Source organism: Astyanax mexicanus, chromosome 6 (genome assembly GCF_023375975.1).
Source record: "Astyanax mexicanus isolate ESR-SI-001 chromosome 6, AstMex3_surface, whole genome shotgun sequence".
NCBI lineage: Eukaryota > Metazoa > Chordata > Actinopteri > Characiformes > Acestrorhamphidae > Astyanax > Astyanax mexicanus.
The window spans coordinates 13,711,791-13,726,275 of record NC_064413.1 but is presented as its reverse complement, the minus strand read 5'-3'; the positions used below and the strand labels follow the sequence as shown (position 1 = coordinate 13,726,275).

General features: G+C 44.3%; 8 non-coding genes and 3 pseudogenes across 8 annotated transcripts; all 11 read left to right on the top strand.

The window, feature by feature from the left end:
• Positions 1 to 3,081: 3,081 nt before the first annotated feature.
• On the top strand, positions 3,082 to 3,258 carry LOC125802573 (U2 spliceosomal RNA; annotated as a pseudogene).
• Positions 3,259 to 3,790: 532 nt separating this feature from the next.
• Positions 3,791 to 3,907, top strand: LOC125802732 (U5 spliceosomal RNA). The gene has a single exon (XR_007439782.1). It is a non-coding gene; the product is annotated as a U5 spliceosomal RNA (small nuclear RNA).
• Positions 3,908 to 4,223: 316 nt separating this feature from the next.
• LOC125802586 (U2 spliceosomal RNA) lies at positions 4,224 to 4,414 on the top strand. The gene has a single exon (XR_007439697.1). It is a non-coding gene; the product is annotated as a U2 spliceosomal RNA (small nuclear RNA).
• A 533-nt stretch (positions 4,415 to 4,947) lies between these two features.
• LOC125802731 (U5 spliceosomal RNA) lies at positions 4,948 to 5,064 on the top strand. The gene has a single exon (XR_007439781.1). It is a non-coding gene; the product is annotated as a U5 spliceosomal RNA (small nuclear RNA).
• Positions 5,065 to 5,380: 316 nt separating this feature from the next.
• Positions 5,381 to 5,469, top strand: LOC125802665 (U2 spliceosomal RNA; annotated as a pseudogene).
• Positions 5,470 to 11,213: 5,744 nt separating this feature from the next.
• LOC125802589 (U2 spliceosomal RNA) lies at positions 11,214 to 11,387 on the top strand (annotated as a pseudogene).
• A 534-nt stretch (positions 11,388 to 11,921) lies between these two features.
• On the top strand, positions 11,922 to 12,038 carry LOC125802729 (U5 spliceosomal RNA). Its single transcript, XR_007439779.1, has one exon. It is a non-coding gene; the product is annotated as a U5 spliceosomal RNA (small nuclear RNA).
• A 317-nt stretch (positions 12,039 to 12,355) lies between these two features.
• Positions 12,356 to 12,546, top strand: LOC125802575 (U2 spliceosomal RNA). Its single transcript, XR_007439696.1, has one exon. It is a non-coding gene; the product is annotated as a U2 spliceosomal RNA (small nuclear RNA).
• Positions 12,547 to 13,077: 531 nt separating this feature from the next.
• On the top strand, positions 13,078 to 13,194 carry LOC125802728 (U5 spliceosomal RNA). The gene has a single exon (XR_007439778.1). It is a non-coding gene; the product is annotated as a U5 spliceosomal RNA (small nuclear RNA).
• A 325-nt stretch (positions 13,195 to 13,519) lies between these two features.
• LOC125802564 (U2 spliceosomal RNA) lies at positions 13,520 to 13,710 on the top strand. Its single transcript, XR_007439691.1, has one exon. It is a non-coding gene; the product is annotated as a U2 spliceosomal RNA (small nuclear RNA).
• A 517-nt stretch (positions 13,711 to 14,227) lies between these two features.
• LOC125802727 (U5 spliceosomal RNA) lies at positions 14,228 to 14,344 on the top strand. Its single transcript, XR_007439777.1, has one exon. It is a non-coding gene; the product is annotated as a U5 spliceosomal RNA (small nuclear RNA).
• Positions 14,345 to 14,485: the final 141 nt, after the last annotated feature.

Genomic DNA, 14,485 nt, shown 5'->3' with positions numbered 1-14,485 from the left:
TGGGGCTGCAAAAGAGACTACAACGGTATTTTAACCTTTTATCAAATGGCATAGATTTTAGTGAGGAAGTTACAGAGGTGAAAAGGGAAATGTCGGTTTTAAATGAAATTAAAAGTAAAGCAACTATTTTAAGAAGTCGGGAGCAGGAAGTGGAAGAAGGGGAGAAGTGCACAAGGTATTTTTTTAAGAAGATTTTATCAAGGGGGGGAGGGATTGTAAATATAACAAAAGATGGGAGGGAGGAAAAAACAACGGGAGGGATTTTAAAGGCAACAGAAGAATTTTATGAAGAACTATTTAGAGAAAAAAGTGTACAACCCAAAACAATGAACGAAGTTTTAAGTTTTTTAGATAAAAACATAAGCGGTCAGGATGTTTTAACAAAAGTTTTTACAGGTGAAGAAGCTTTTAAATGTCTTAAAGGTTTTAAAAAAGGTAAGTGCCCGGGAGAGGATGGACTCCCCGTGGAATTTTATTTGACCTTTTGGGACATTTTATCAACTGACATCTTGACGGTTTTTAAAGAATTTGAGAACTTCGACCGACTTCCAGACAGTTTTAGAGTAGGTATAGTTAGTTTACTTTATAAGAAGGGCGACAAGACCGACTTAAGAAACTGGCGACCGATAACCCTTTTAAACTATGATTGTAAACTTTTTAGTAAGATTTTATCCAGACGTATGTCTTTGGTTTTAGAGGACGTGATCCACCCGGATCAAGCCTGCGCCGTGCCCGGAAGGAAGATCACAGACAGCCTAGTGTTGGTTAGAGACGCCATCTGTTTTGCGAGAGACAGAAACATCCGACTGATAGTTCTAAATTTAGATTTTGAGAAAGCCTTTGATCGGGTCTCGCACCAGTACCTGTTCCAGGTACTGCAAAAAATGGGGTTCCCAGGGAGGTTTATTAAGTGGGTGGAGCTGCTTTATAAAGACATCAGCAGCAAAATTCGTGTAAACGGGCACCTCACAAAAGCGATCAGTGTACGCTCTGGCGTCCGCCAAGGGTGTTCGTTATCTCCGCTTCTGTACGTGGCATGTATAGAGCCGTTGGCGCAGATCTTGAGAAAGGATAAATGGATCAAAGGACTAGACTTGCCAGGTGGACTGACGGCGACCTGCACACTTTTTATGGACGACGTCACGCTTTTATGTTCTGACTTTTTATCGGTCCAAAGAGCATTGGACGTGACTGACTGGTTTGGAAGGGCCTCGGGCGCTAAGCTCAATAGGAGCAAGTCCGAGGCCCAGCTCTTTGGGCCTAGAGGGAACATACCAACTGACCTGGACGTTGTTTTTAAAGTAACTGATATTAAAATTTTAGGACTCAAATTCGACAAAGAGGGTGGTGGACGGGGCAACTGGACTGACGCTTTAGGTAGAGTTAGACAGCATTTGGGATTTTGGGGACTAAGACAGTTGACAATAGAGGGCAAGATTTTAATTATTAAAGCTGTGATTTTACCCTTGCTGTTACTATTGTGTTCTGTTTTTAGTCCCCCGAGACAATTTCTTTTAGGTCTGGACCGGGCGATCTTTTATTTTCTGTGGGGGTCCAAGTGGGAGAGACTGAGGAGGGCCGAGGTGAAGAAAAGACCGGAAAACGGAGGGAAGGGACTCCCAGACCCCCACCTGTTTTTAGGGAGCAAGTTCGCTGCTTTGCACGTAAAGTATGCGACAGACCCCTCCAGACAAAACAAGACAGCAGTGATGGCGAGGTTCTGGATGGGGTCGTACTTGCAACGCCTCAAGATTTTAAGCCCAGATCTTAGAACACCTGTGTCTTTTAATCTGCCAAAAGAATATGATTTTATCAGGAAGTTTTTAAACAAGTATGTTTTAGAAAAAGAAGAGGTCACCGTTTTAACTAATGCCAAGTGTCTTGTCTCTCTTGTGCAGGACCGGGAGGAGGTGAGCCCAGTTCCCGGCCTCACACTCGGTGAGGCCAGACAAGTTTGGAGGAACGCCGCCCACCCCGCTCTTCAGAACAAGCATAAGGACCTGTCGTGGATGGCTGCCCATGAGATCCTCCCGGTCAGGGCCGTGATGCATTCCCGGGGCATGGCAACGAACCCCATCTGCCCGCGGCCCGGGTGTGGCGAGCCCGAGACCGTGCGGCATGTGCTCTGGGAGTGCAGCGTGGCGAGGGACCTGTGGGCCTTAACCGGCCCCCTGCAATGCCCGTGCCTGCCAGCAGGGGAGGTCCTGCCGACGGTTTACCGGGTAGCGGTAAACGGGGTGGGCCAGGGCCTCGACAAGATACCAGCAGCCGACTTTGCAGCGCTCTGGTCCACCCTGAACCACGTCAAGGCCGCCATTTGGACCTCCCGCAACCTGCTGGTGGGGAAGCGCGTGACGGTGCCCCTGCACGCACTGTCGGCGCTGGTTACATCTTCGCTGCAGGGGACACCGCACGGCGACATTCGGAGGAGGGGGCCGGGGTCTCACGCAGGGGGGTCCAGACCACCACGGCTCCTGGCTCCCGTAAATGCACCCCGGTAATACGGACACAGTAAAAGGAGCAGCGGGCACAGGGGGGGATCTCCTCTGAGCCCAGAAACGACAGCGGCGTTCTTCTGAGGAGCGGGGTGGTGCCTGCTTGATAGGGGCTCACCCCGGTTCTGCACAAAGGACAATTTTACTCGTTTTTACGGACTATTACAATTCCTTTTATACCTTTTCAGCATGAACCTTTTAACCACACGGACATGGACCCTTTTATTCCCAAAACACGTACACACACACACACACACACGCAAAAAAAAAAAAAAAAAAAAAAAAAGGACAATGTCAAAAACACACAAAAAAAGTTGTCAGTGTTGTGAGAAGAGATGTTTTATCATGTATTTTATTTTACTCGATTTCATTTGTTTTGTATTATTATGAATTTTAATGGAGTTTAATAAAAAATACATGGGGAGGGGAAAATGTGGTTTTAATGAACTATGTGAAAAGGATTTTTAAAAAAAGGAAATGAAAAAAAGGCTTGTTTTAATTTCATGAATGTATTGTTTTAAATGTATGTAAATTGTAAAAATGTTCACTTGGTTTTTAAAAAAAAAAAAAATGTAAAGGTGACAATAAAACTTTTTTCGAAAGAAAAAAATCTGTTCTTATCAGTTTAATATCTGATACGCCCTCTATATGAGGGCTACATATTAAATGGATTTTTAGAACAGGGAGCCAGAACAGGAGCTTGCTCCTTCTGCTCCACGCATCGACCTGGTATTGCAGTACCTCCAGGAGCGGTGCACCTTCCTTACAGCGGTGCAAAGAAAGAAGAAACGACTGGGTCGTTGGCTAAGTGCTCAAGAGGGCTGGAATTGATCGGGGGATGGTCAGTTCCTGTGATCTGTCTTGTTTTTTTTTCTGCTTGTGTTTTGAAGTGAACCCATGCATGCTTGTGTTGTTTTCTTCTTCTGTTTGTTTATTTATTTATTTAATTCTGTACTCGCTGGCAGGGGAGGGTCTTTTTCGCGCGTTTTCCGTTTTCCCTCCGTTTTTGTTCTTTTTTTTTTTTTTTTTTTTTTTTTTTTTTAACTTTTTTTTTTTTTTAACTCGATATGTTGTTTGGCTTGTCTCTTTGTGTTCTTTTGTGTCCCCTTCTGCTCTTTAGGCAAGGACGACCGTCCCGCTCAGGTGTGACGTCATCAGGACTCGTGCGTTTTAACTGGAGGAGAAGACAAAAAAGTTGAAGGTTGTCTTCCCTCTCAATCTGCCCTTGCTCCCTGCCTTCCTCCAGCTGCCTCGGCCCTTTCTGGACCTCGGAGGGGTTTGGTGGGTTATGGGTATAGCTCGGGTTTCTCTTCATTCACGTATAAATCTTTCGCCTTTTACTAAAGATTTCCGTGGAGGGGAACGTTGACGAGTATTGCTTATTTTTTGAAAGCTTTGCTTTTAGCGAAGCTGCTCATCTCAGTACCAAAGGAAAAAAAAAAAAAAAAAAAGACAGAGAGAGAGAGAGAATGAAAACATGAATGAATCAATAAATAATAATAATAATAATAATAATAATAAAAAAATAGACTATGAAGGAATGATGACAAAAGAAAACAGTAAAAAAAAAAAAAAAAAGTTTGTAAGGAATAATGGTAAAAGACAGACCTCTTTGAACAATGGCTAGAGTAGGGTGACGTTAAATGGGTGGGACATCTGTTGGCTTCGCCGCTTAGTAGCTACATAGTAAAAAGAAGGGCCCCGCAACCAGGTGGCGATATTCGGGTTATCGCTTCTCGGCCTTTTGGCTAAGATCAAGTGTAGTATCTGTTCTTATCAGTTTAATATCTGATACGCCCTCTATATGAGGGCTACATATTAAATGGATTTTTAGAACAGGGAGCCAGAACAGGAGCTTGCTCCTTCTGCTCCACGCATCGACCTGGTATTGCAGTACCTCCAGGAGCGGTGCACCTTCCTTACAGCGGTGCAAAGAAAGAAGAAACGACTGGGTCGTTGGCTAAGTGCTCAAGAGGGCTGGAATTGATCGGGGGATGGTCAGTTCCTGTGATCTGTCTTGTTTTTTTTTCTGCTTGTGTTTTGAAGTGAACCCATGCATGCTTGTGTTGTTTTCTTCTTCTGTTTGTTTATTTATTTATTTAATTCTGTACTCGCTGGCAGGGGAGGGTCTTTTTCGCGCGTTTTCCGTTTTCCCTCCGTTTTTGTTCTTTTTTTTTTTTTTTTTTTTTTTTTTTTTTTAACTTTTTTTTTTTTTTAACTCGATATGTTGTTTGGCTTGTCTCTTTGTGTTCTTTTGTGTCCCCTTCTGCTCTTTAGGCAAGGACGACCGTCCCGCTCAGGTGTGACGTCATCAGGACTCGTGCGTTTTAACTGGAGGAGAAGACAAAAAAGTTGAAGGTTGTCTTCCCTCTCAATCTGCCCTTGCTCCCTGCCTTCCTCCAGCTGCCTCGGCCCTTTCTGGACCTCGGAGGGGTTTGGTGGGTTATGGGTATAGCTCGGGTTTCTCTTCATTCACGTATAAATCTTTCGCCTTTTACTAAAGATTTCCGTGGAGGGGAACGTTGACGAGTATTGCTTATTTTTTGAAAGCTTTGCTTTTAGCGAAGCTGCTCATCTCAGTACCAAAGGAAAAAAAAAAAAAAAAAAAGACAGAGAGAGAGAGAGAATGAAAACATGAATGAATCAATAAATAATAATAATAATAATAATAATAATAAAAAAATAGACTATGAAGGAATGATGACAAAAGAAAACAGTAAAAAAAAAAAAAAAAAGTTTGTAAGGAATAATGGTAAAAGACAGACCTCTTTGAACAATGGCTAGAGTAGGGTGACGTTAAATGGGTGGGACATCTGTTGGCTTCGCCGCTTAGTAGCTACATAGTAAAAAGAAGGGCCCCGCAACCAGGTGGCGATATTCGGGTTATCGCTTCTCGGCCTTTTGGCTAAGATCAAGTGTAGTATCTGTTCTTATCGCTTCTCGGCCTTTTGGCTAAGACAGCGGTCGACTCTCTGGCGGTGCGAGATCTTGGTCTTTGTGACCCTGGTCCTTGCCTCCCGAGAGAAGATTGTACTTGTCCCGGTTCGGTGAAAAAGAGTCTTAGGCAGTAGGCTCTGATCCTGCTTCGTCTGGGGCTCATTGGGGTTTTCGTCTGACGGCTTCCATTCCATCTTGGCTGAAGGGGGAGAACCCCAACACCCACGGTAAGTACAATCCTTTTTAATTTATTTGTTTTAGAATTTTAGATACTTATTGTATTTATTGTTTTAGTGGTTTTATTGAGGCTCGGTTTTTACCGAGGCCACCCGGTGCCTCTCAGCATGTCGGCTGCTCGTGCCGGCATGCGGAGGCACCACAGCGTGCGCCTAGTATTTAAAGAAGTGGAGGGTAAGCTTCTGGGGATGTCCCGTCTGGACTTCTCCAGGAAGCTATTACAAGGTGCCCTCGCTTTTACACCTGCCGATTTGAACTGCTTATTGACTCTGCCCGGAAATAAAGGTTTTGATGTTAGCTTCCGCTCTGCTTCCCTGCTGAAAGATTTTTGGACTCGTTATGAAAATATTAAGGACCAGTTCTCCATGTTTAAGGTGGAAAAACTTTCTGATAATTCACATAAAGTGGTGATTGTCAGAATGTTTAATGAAACCGTAACAGGAGAAGACATTGTTACATGGCTGGCTAGATTCTGTACCGTTAAAAGCCCACCTATCAAGGTTCTGGACGAGGACGGCATTTGGAACTGCTCGTGGCGAGTTCCCATTAAACAATGGGAAGACCCGAGCAGTTACTTAGGCCTGAGACAGATACCGTCCATGATAGTGCTGGGTGAAAACCGCGGTTACATCTTTTACCAAGGTATGCCCAAACTATGCCGCAAGTGCGGAAAGTTTGGGCACCTTGCAGAGGCATGTGCAGAAATTGTGTGTGGGAAGTGTAGAGAAATTGGGCACACTTATGAGGAGTGTCCCAATGGCAGAAGGTGCAATCTTTGTGGTGAGAATTCTCATCTCTACAGAGATTGCCCAAAATCATTTGCCAACAAATTAAAGGCCACCAAAATGGCCGCCAGGCAGCATGGCCAAGAGGAGCAGGAGAAGGAGAAGGAAATGGAGGAGGAAGGGGCGGTCCCTGAGGTTTCGGCGGGAGATTCAAATCTCCAGCCGGCCTCAGGGAATGGCTATGCTGCAGAGGGCGGGGCTAGCATCCGGGCGGAGTCACAGCAGGAGCTGGAGGCCACACCCCTCCAGCCTGAACAAGGAAACAAGATGGTGGTGGAGCAGGAGGAGGAGGAAACCAACTCCTCCATGGTGACGGTGGAGGAAGGTGTAGGGGCCTCCAGCGGGGGTGAGTCAACCGGCTCACTCCCAAACGCTCAGGTGGGGAAAAGACCTGCGGAGTCTCCTCTGTCTGTATTGATAGAGAAAAAACAGAGGGCCGCACAAGGTTCAGCCAGTTCTTCCTCGGAAGACCTGAACCGGCTGTGGCCCGCTGGTTCTCCAAATGAAGTTTCTTTCCTCCAATTCAAGCTTACATCATCAACGCCTAAGGCCCCCACAGCATGTGACTGTGGGGAACCAGCGGCAGGAGGCACCAGCTCACCTCCTCTCTCCAAAATAATGGAGATTAAGGAAGAGCAGGTGTCACAGTTACTTTAGTAACTTTTAAATGCCTTTTTAAACTGTTTTTATTTCAGTAGTCTCTTTTAAATGACTTTTTAAATGAAGTACCTGTTTTAAAACCATAAATGCTCATGGCTCTTACCATTTCAACCATTAATGTTAGAAGTGTGAGAGCCTCCACTAGAGCAGAGAGCGTCTTGTCCTTTTTAAAAGATATAAAGTCAGATGTGTTTTTACTACAAGAGTGTGCTTTGCCGTTTATGAAATCCTACAGAGATTGGGAGCAGCGATGGGCTGCGGGTCCCTCTCTCTGGAGCGGCTCACACTACAACAGAGCCGACGGTGTTGCCATTTTAATTAAAAACCCCCATATTCTGGTGAAGGGCAGCACAGTGGTGCGAGACGGACGGGCTCTTTTAGCAAACCTGACTTTTTTAGGGACGGACTTTAACATTTTAAATATTTATGGTTTTAATGATAAAAATGACAGGTACGACCTTTTAGAAGACCTGCAGCCCCACATGTTAGGGAGGGCTCCTTTAGTGGTGGGAGGGGATTTTAACTGTGTTTTAAATAGGAAAGATAGGAAAGGGAAGGGGGATGATTTTAAATTAGATAAGACATCACTTTTATTACAGGGGATAGTCAAGGATTTTAAATTAGTCGACTGTTTTAAAACAACGCATCCAGGGGAGGAGGGCTTCACCTGGTTCAGTGGTGATTGCGCCCGTGCCTCCCGTATCGACTACATTTTTACGAGAGACTGCCCACCAAGCGATGCTACATTATCCCCCATGTTCTTTTCTGACCACCTCATGCTCTCCTGCACCCTGTCTCTCCCCACCGGTGTGACTGTAGGGGGAGGGCTGTGGAGACTGAACTGCTCCCTGTTACAAGATAAAGAGATAGTTAGGAGTTACAGGGAGCAGTACAGTCTCTGGCAGACCCTCCAAGACTGTTACGATTCACGCGCACAGTGGTGGGAGATGGTGAAACAAAGGACCCAGACTTTTTTTAAGAAAATAGGGAAGGAGAAAAGGAATAGGGAAAGACGGTGCATGTTGGGGCTGCAAAAGAGACTACAGCGTTATTTTAACCTTTTAACCAACGGCATAGATTTTAGTGAAGAAATAAAAGAAATAAAAAGGGAAATGTCGGTTTTAAACAAAATAAAAAGTAAAGCAACTATTTTAAGAAGCAGGGAACAGGAAGTTGAGGAAGGGGAAAAATGTACTCGATATTTTTTTAAGAAGATTTTATCAAGGGGGGGAGGGATTGTAAATATAACAAAAGATGAGAGGGAAGAAAAAACAACGGGAGGGATTTTAAGATTGACAGAAGAATTTTATGAAGAGTTATATAAAGAAAAGAGAGTACACCCTGAGACAATGAAGGAGGTTTTAGATTTTTTAGACAAAACTATTAGCAGTCAGGATGTTTTAACAAGTGATTTTACAGGTGAAGAAGCTTTTAAATGTCTTAAAGGTTTTAAAAAAGGTAAGTGCCCGGGAGAGGATGGACTCCCCGTGGAATTTTATTTGACCTTTTGGGACATTTTAGTAACTGACGTTTTGACTGTTTTTAACGAATTTGAAAACCTTGACCGACTTCCAGACAGTTTTAGAACAGGTATAGTTAGCTTACTTTATAAGAAGGGCGACAAGACCGACTTAAGAAACTGGCGACCGATTACCCTTTTAAACTTTGATTGTAAACTCTTTAGTAAGATTTTATCCAGACGTATGTCTTTGGTTTTAGAGGACGTGATCCACCCGGATCAAGCCTGCGCCGTGCCCGGAAGGAAGATCACAGACAGCCTAGTGTTGGTTAGAGACGTCATCTGTTTTGCGAGAGACAGAAACATTCGACTGATAGTTCTAAATTTAGATTTTGAGAAAGCTTTTGATCGGGTCTCGCACCAGTACCTGTTTCAGGTACTGCAAAAAATGGGGTTCCCAGGGAGGTTCATTAAGTGGGTGGGGCTGCTTTACAAAAATATCAGCAGCAAAATCCGTGTAAATGGGCATCTCACAAAAGCGATCAGTGTACGCTCTGGCGTTCGCCAAGGGTGTTCGTTATCTCCGCTTCTGTACGTGGCATGTATAGAGCCGCTGGCGCAGATCTTGAGAAAGGATAGATGGATCAAAGGACTAGACCTACCAGGTGGACTGACGGCGACCTGCACACTTTTTATGGACGACGTCACGCTTTTATGTTCTGACTTTTTATCGGTCCAAAGAGCATTGGACGTGACTGACTGGTTTGGAAGGGCCTCGGGCGCTAAGCTCAATAGGAGCAAGTCCGAGGCCCAGCTCTTTGGGCCTAGAGGGAACATCGACTTGAACCTGGACGTTGATTTTAAAGTAAATGATATAAAAATTTTAGGACTTAAATTCGACAAAGAGGGTGGTGGACGGGGCAACTGGACTGACGCTTTAGCTAGGGTCAGGCAGAGATTGGGATTCTGGGGACTAAGACAGTTGACGATGGAGGGCAAGATTTTAATCATTAAAGCCGTGATTTTACCCTTGCTTTTATTATTGTGTTCTGTTTTTAGTCCCCCGAGACGATTTCTTTTGAGTCTAGACCGGGCGATATTTTACTTCCTGTGGGGGTCCAAGTGGGAGCGACTGAGGAGGACGGAGGTTAAAAAGAGAAAGGAGAATGGAGGGAAGGGGCTCCCAGACCCCCACCTGTTTTTAGGAAGCAAGTTCGCTGCTTTGCACGTGAAGTATGCGACAGACCCCTCCAGACAGAACAAGACGGCGGTGATGGCGAGGTTCTGGATGGGGTCGTACTTGCAAAGTCTAAAGATTTTAAAACCTGATCTTACGACCCCAGTCTCTTTTACCCTACCCTTTGAATATGATTTTATTAGAAAGTTTTTAAACAAGTTTTTTTTAGACAAAGAGGATGTCACCATTTTAACTAATGCCAAGTCTCTTGTTTCTCTTGTGCAGGACCGGGAGGAGGTGAGCCCAGTTCCCGGCCTCACACTCGGTGAGGCCAAACAAGTTTGGAGGAACGCCGCCCACCCCGCTCTTCAGAACAAGCATAAGGACCTGTCGTGGATGGCTGCCCATGAGATCCTCCCGGTCAGGGCCGTGATGCACTCCCGGGGCATGGCGAGGAACCCCATCTGCCCGCGGCCAGGGTGTGGCGAGCCCGAGACCGTGCGGCATGTGCTCTGGGAGTGCAGCGTGGCGAGGGACCTGTGGGCCTTAACCGGCCCCCTGCAATGCCCGTGCCTGCCAGCAGGGGAGGTCCAGCCCACGTTTTACCGGCTAGCGGTAAACGGGGTGGGCCAGGGCCTCGACAAGATACCAGCAGCCGACTTTGCAGCGCTCTGGTCCACCCTGAATCACGTGAAGGCCGCCATTTGGACCTCCCGCAACCTGCTGGTGGGGAAGCGCGTGACGGTGCCCCTGCACGCACTGTCGGCGCTGGTAACATCTTCGCTGCAGGGGACACCGCACGGCGACATTCGGAGGAGGGGGCCGGGGTCTCACGCAGGGGGGTCCAGACCACCACGGCGCCTGGCTCCCGTAGATGCACCCCGTTAACACGGACACAGTAAAAGGAGCAGCGGGCACAGGGGAGGTTCTCCGCTGAGCCCAAAAACGACAGAGGCGTCTCTTCTGAGGAGCGGAGTGGAGCCTGCTTGTTATGGGCTCACCCCGGTTTTGCACAAAGAACAATTTTAACCGATTTTATGGACTATTGCGATTCCTTTTAAACTGGTTTTCACGAACTTTTAAAACATGGACTTGCACTGGACTCCCGTTCCCAAAACACGCACACACACACAAACAAAGAAAATAACAACAATGTAAAACAACAAAACAAAACAAAACAAAACAAAAAAAACAGTCAGTTTTGTGAGGGTGTTTTTTATCTTATTGTACCTTTTTTTATTTTTTTTATTTTTTTCAACAATGGGATTTATGGAATTTAATAAAGACATGGGGAGGGGAAACTATGGTTTTAAAACGTAATGAAAACGTATTTTAAATGGAATGAAATGAATATTTGTTTTGACTGATGATTTGTTTTAAAATATATGTAAATGTTGTGTACTTGGCTTTTATGCAAAAATGTTTTTACTTGGCTTTTAAAGAAAAAATGTATGGTGACAATAAAAACTTTTCGAAAGAAAAAATCTGTTCTTATCAGTTTAATATCTGATACGCCCTCTATATGAGGGCTACATATTAAATGGATTTTTAGAACAGGGAGCCAGAACAGGAGCTTGCTCCTTCTGCTCCACGCATCGACCTGGTATTGCAGTACCTCCAGGAGCGGTGCACCTTCCTTACAGCGGTGCAAAGAAAGAAGAAACGACTGGGTCGTTGGCTAAGTGCTCAAGAGGGCTGGAATTGATCGGGGGATGGTCAGTTCCTGTGATCTGTCTTGTTTTTTTTTCTGCTTGTGTTTTGAAGTGAACCCATGCATGCTTGTGTTGTTTTCTTCTTCTGTTTGTTTATTTATTTATTTAATTCTGTACTCGCTGGCAGGGGAGGGTCTTTTTCGCGCGTTTTCCGTTTTCCCTCCGTTTTTGTTCTTTTTTTTTTTTTTTTTTTTTTTTTTTTTTTTAACTTTTTTTTTTTTTTAACTCGATATGTTGTTTGGCTTGTCTCTTTGTGTTCTTTTGTGTCCCCTTCTGCTCTTTAGGCAAGGACGACCGTCCCGCTCAGGTGTGACGTCATCAGGACTCGTGCGTTTTAACTGGAGGAGAAGACAAAAAAGTTGAAGGTTGTCTTCCCTCTCAATCTGCCCTTGCTCCCTGCCTTCCTCCAGCTGCCTCGGCCCTTTCTGGACCTCGGAGGGGTTTGGTGGGTTACGGGTATAGCTCGGGTTTCTCTTCATTCACGTATAAATCTTTCGCCTTTTACTAAAGATTTCCGTGGAGGGGAACGTTGACGAGTATTGCTTATTTTTTGAAAGCTTTGCTTTTAGCGAAGCTGCTCATCTCAGTACCAAAGGAAAAAAAAAAAAAAAAAAAAGACAGAGAGAGAGAGAGAATGAAAACATGAATGAATCAATAAATAATAATAATAATAATAATAATAATAAAAAAATAGACTATGAAGGAATGATGACAAAAGAAAACAGTAAAAAAAAAAAAAAAAAGTTTGTAAGGAATAATGGTAAAAGACAGACCTCTTTGAACAATGGCTAGAGTAGGGTGACGTTAAATGGGTGGGACATCTGTTGGCTTCGCCGCTTAGTAGCTACATAGTAAAAAGAAGGGCCCCGCAACCAGGTGGCGATATTCGGGTTATCGCTTCTCGGCCTTTTGGCTAAGATCAAGTGTAGTATCTGTTCTTATCAGTTTAATATCTGATACGCCCTCTATATGAGGGCTACATATTAAATGGATTTTTAGAACAGGGAGCCAGAACAGGAGCTTGCTCCTTCTGCTCCACGCATCGACCTGGTATTGCAGTACCTCCAGGAGCGGTGCACCTTCCTTACAGCGGTGCAAAGAAAGAAGAAACGACTGGGTCGTTGGCTAAGTGCTCAAGAGGGCTGGAATTGATCGGGGGATGGTCAGTTCCTGTGATCTGTCTTGTTTTTTTTTCTGCTTGTGTTTTGAAGTGAACCCATGCATGCTTGTGTTGTTTTCTTCTTCTGTTTGTTTATTTATTTATTTAATTCTGTACTCGCTGGCAGGGGAGGGTCTTTTTCGCGCGTTTTCCGTTTTCCCTCCGTTTTTGTTCTTTTTTTTTTTTTTTTTTTTTTTTTTTTTAACTTTTTTTTTTTTTTAACTCGATATGTTGTTTGGCTTGTCTCTTTGTGTTCTTTTGTGTCCCCTTCTGCTCTTTAGGCAAGGACGACCGTCCCGCTCAGGTGTGACGTCATCAGGACTCGTGCGTTTTAACTGGAGGAGAAGACAAAAAAGTTGAAGGTTGTCTTCCCTCTCAATCTGCCCTTGCTCCCTGCCTTCCTCCAGCTGCCTCGGCCCTTTCTGGACCTCGGAGGGGTTTGGTGGGTTACGGGTATAGCTCGGGTTTCTCTTCATTCACGTATAAATCTTTCGCCTTTTACTAAAGATTTCCGTGGAGGGGAACGTTGACGAGTATTGCTTATTTTTTGAAAGCTTTGCTTTTAGCGAAGCTGCTCATCTCAGTACCAAAGGAAAAAAAAAAAAAAAAAAAGACAGAGAGAGAGAGAGAATGAAAACATGAATGAATCAATAAATAATAATAATAATAATAATAATAATAATAATAATAAAAAAATAGACTATGAAGGAATGATGACAAAAGAAAACAGTAAAAAAAAAAAAAAAAAGTTTGTAAGGAATAATGGTAAAAGACAGACCTCTTTGAACAATGGCTAGAGTAGGGTGACGTTAAATGGGTGGGACATCTGTTGGCTTCGCCGCTTAGTAGCTACATAGTAAAAAGAAGGGCCCCGCAACCAGGTGGCGATATTCGGGTTATCGCTTCTCGGCCTTTTGGCTAAGATCAAGTGTAGTATCTGTTCTTATCAGTTTAATATCTGATACGCCCTCTATATGAGGGCTACATATTAAATGGATTTTTAGAACAGGGAGCCAGAACAGGAGCTTGCTCCTTCTGCTCCACGCATCGACCTGGTATTGCAGTACCTCCAGGAGCGGTGCACCTTCCTTACAGCGGTGCAAAGAAAGAAGAAACGACTGGGTCGTTGGCTAAGTGCTCAAGAGGGCTGGAATTGATCGGGGGATGGTCAGTTCCTGTGATCTGTCTTGTTTTTTTTTCTGCTTGTGTTTTGAAGTGAACCCATGCATGCTTGTGTTGTTTTCTTCTTCTGTTTGTTTATTTATTTATTTAATTCTGTACTCGCTGGCAGGGGAGGGTCTTTTTCGCGCGTTTTCCGTTTTCCCTCCGTTTTTGTTCTTTTTTTTTTTTTTTTTTTTTTTTTTTTTTTTAACTCGATATGTTGTTTGGCTTGTCTCTTTGTGTTCTTTTGTGTCCCCTTCTGCTCTTTAGGCAAGGACGACCGTCCCGCTCAGGTGTGACGTCATCAGGACTCGTGCGTTTTAACTGGAGGAGAAGACAAAAAAGTTGAAGGTTGTCTTCCCTCTCAATCTGCCCTTGCTCCCTGCCTTCCTCCAGCTGCCTCGGCCCTTTCTGGACCTCGGAGGGGTTTGGTGGGTTACGGGTATAGCTCGGGTTTCTCTTCATTCACGTATAAATCTTTCGCCTTTTACTAAAGATTTCCGTGGAGGGGAACGTTGACGAGTATTGCTTATTTTTTGAAAGCTTTGCTTTTAGCGAAGCTGCTCATCTCAGTACCAAAGGAAAAAAAAAAAAAAAAAAAGACAGAGAGAGAGAGAGAATGAAAACATGAATGAATCAATAAATAATAATAATAATAATAATAATAATAATAAAAAAATAGACTATGAAGGAATGATGACAA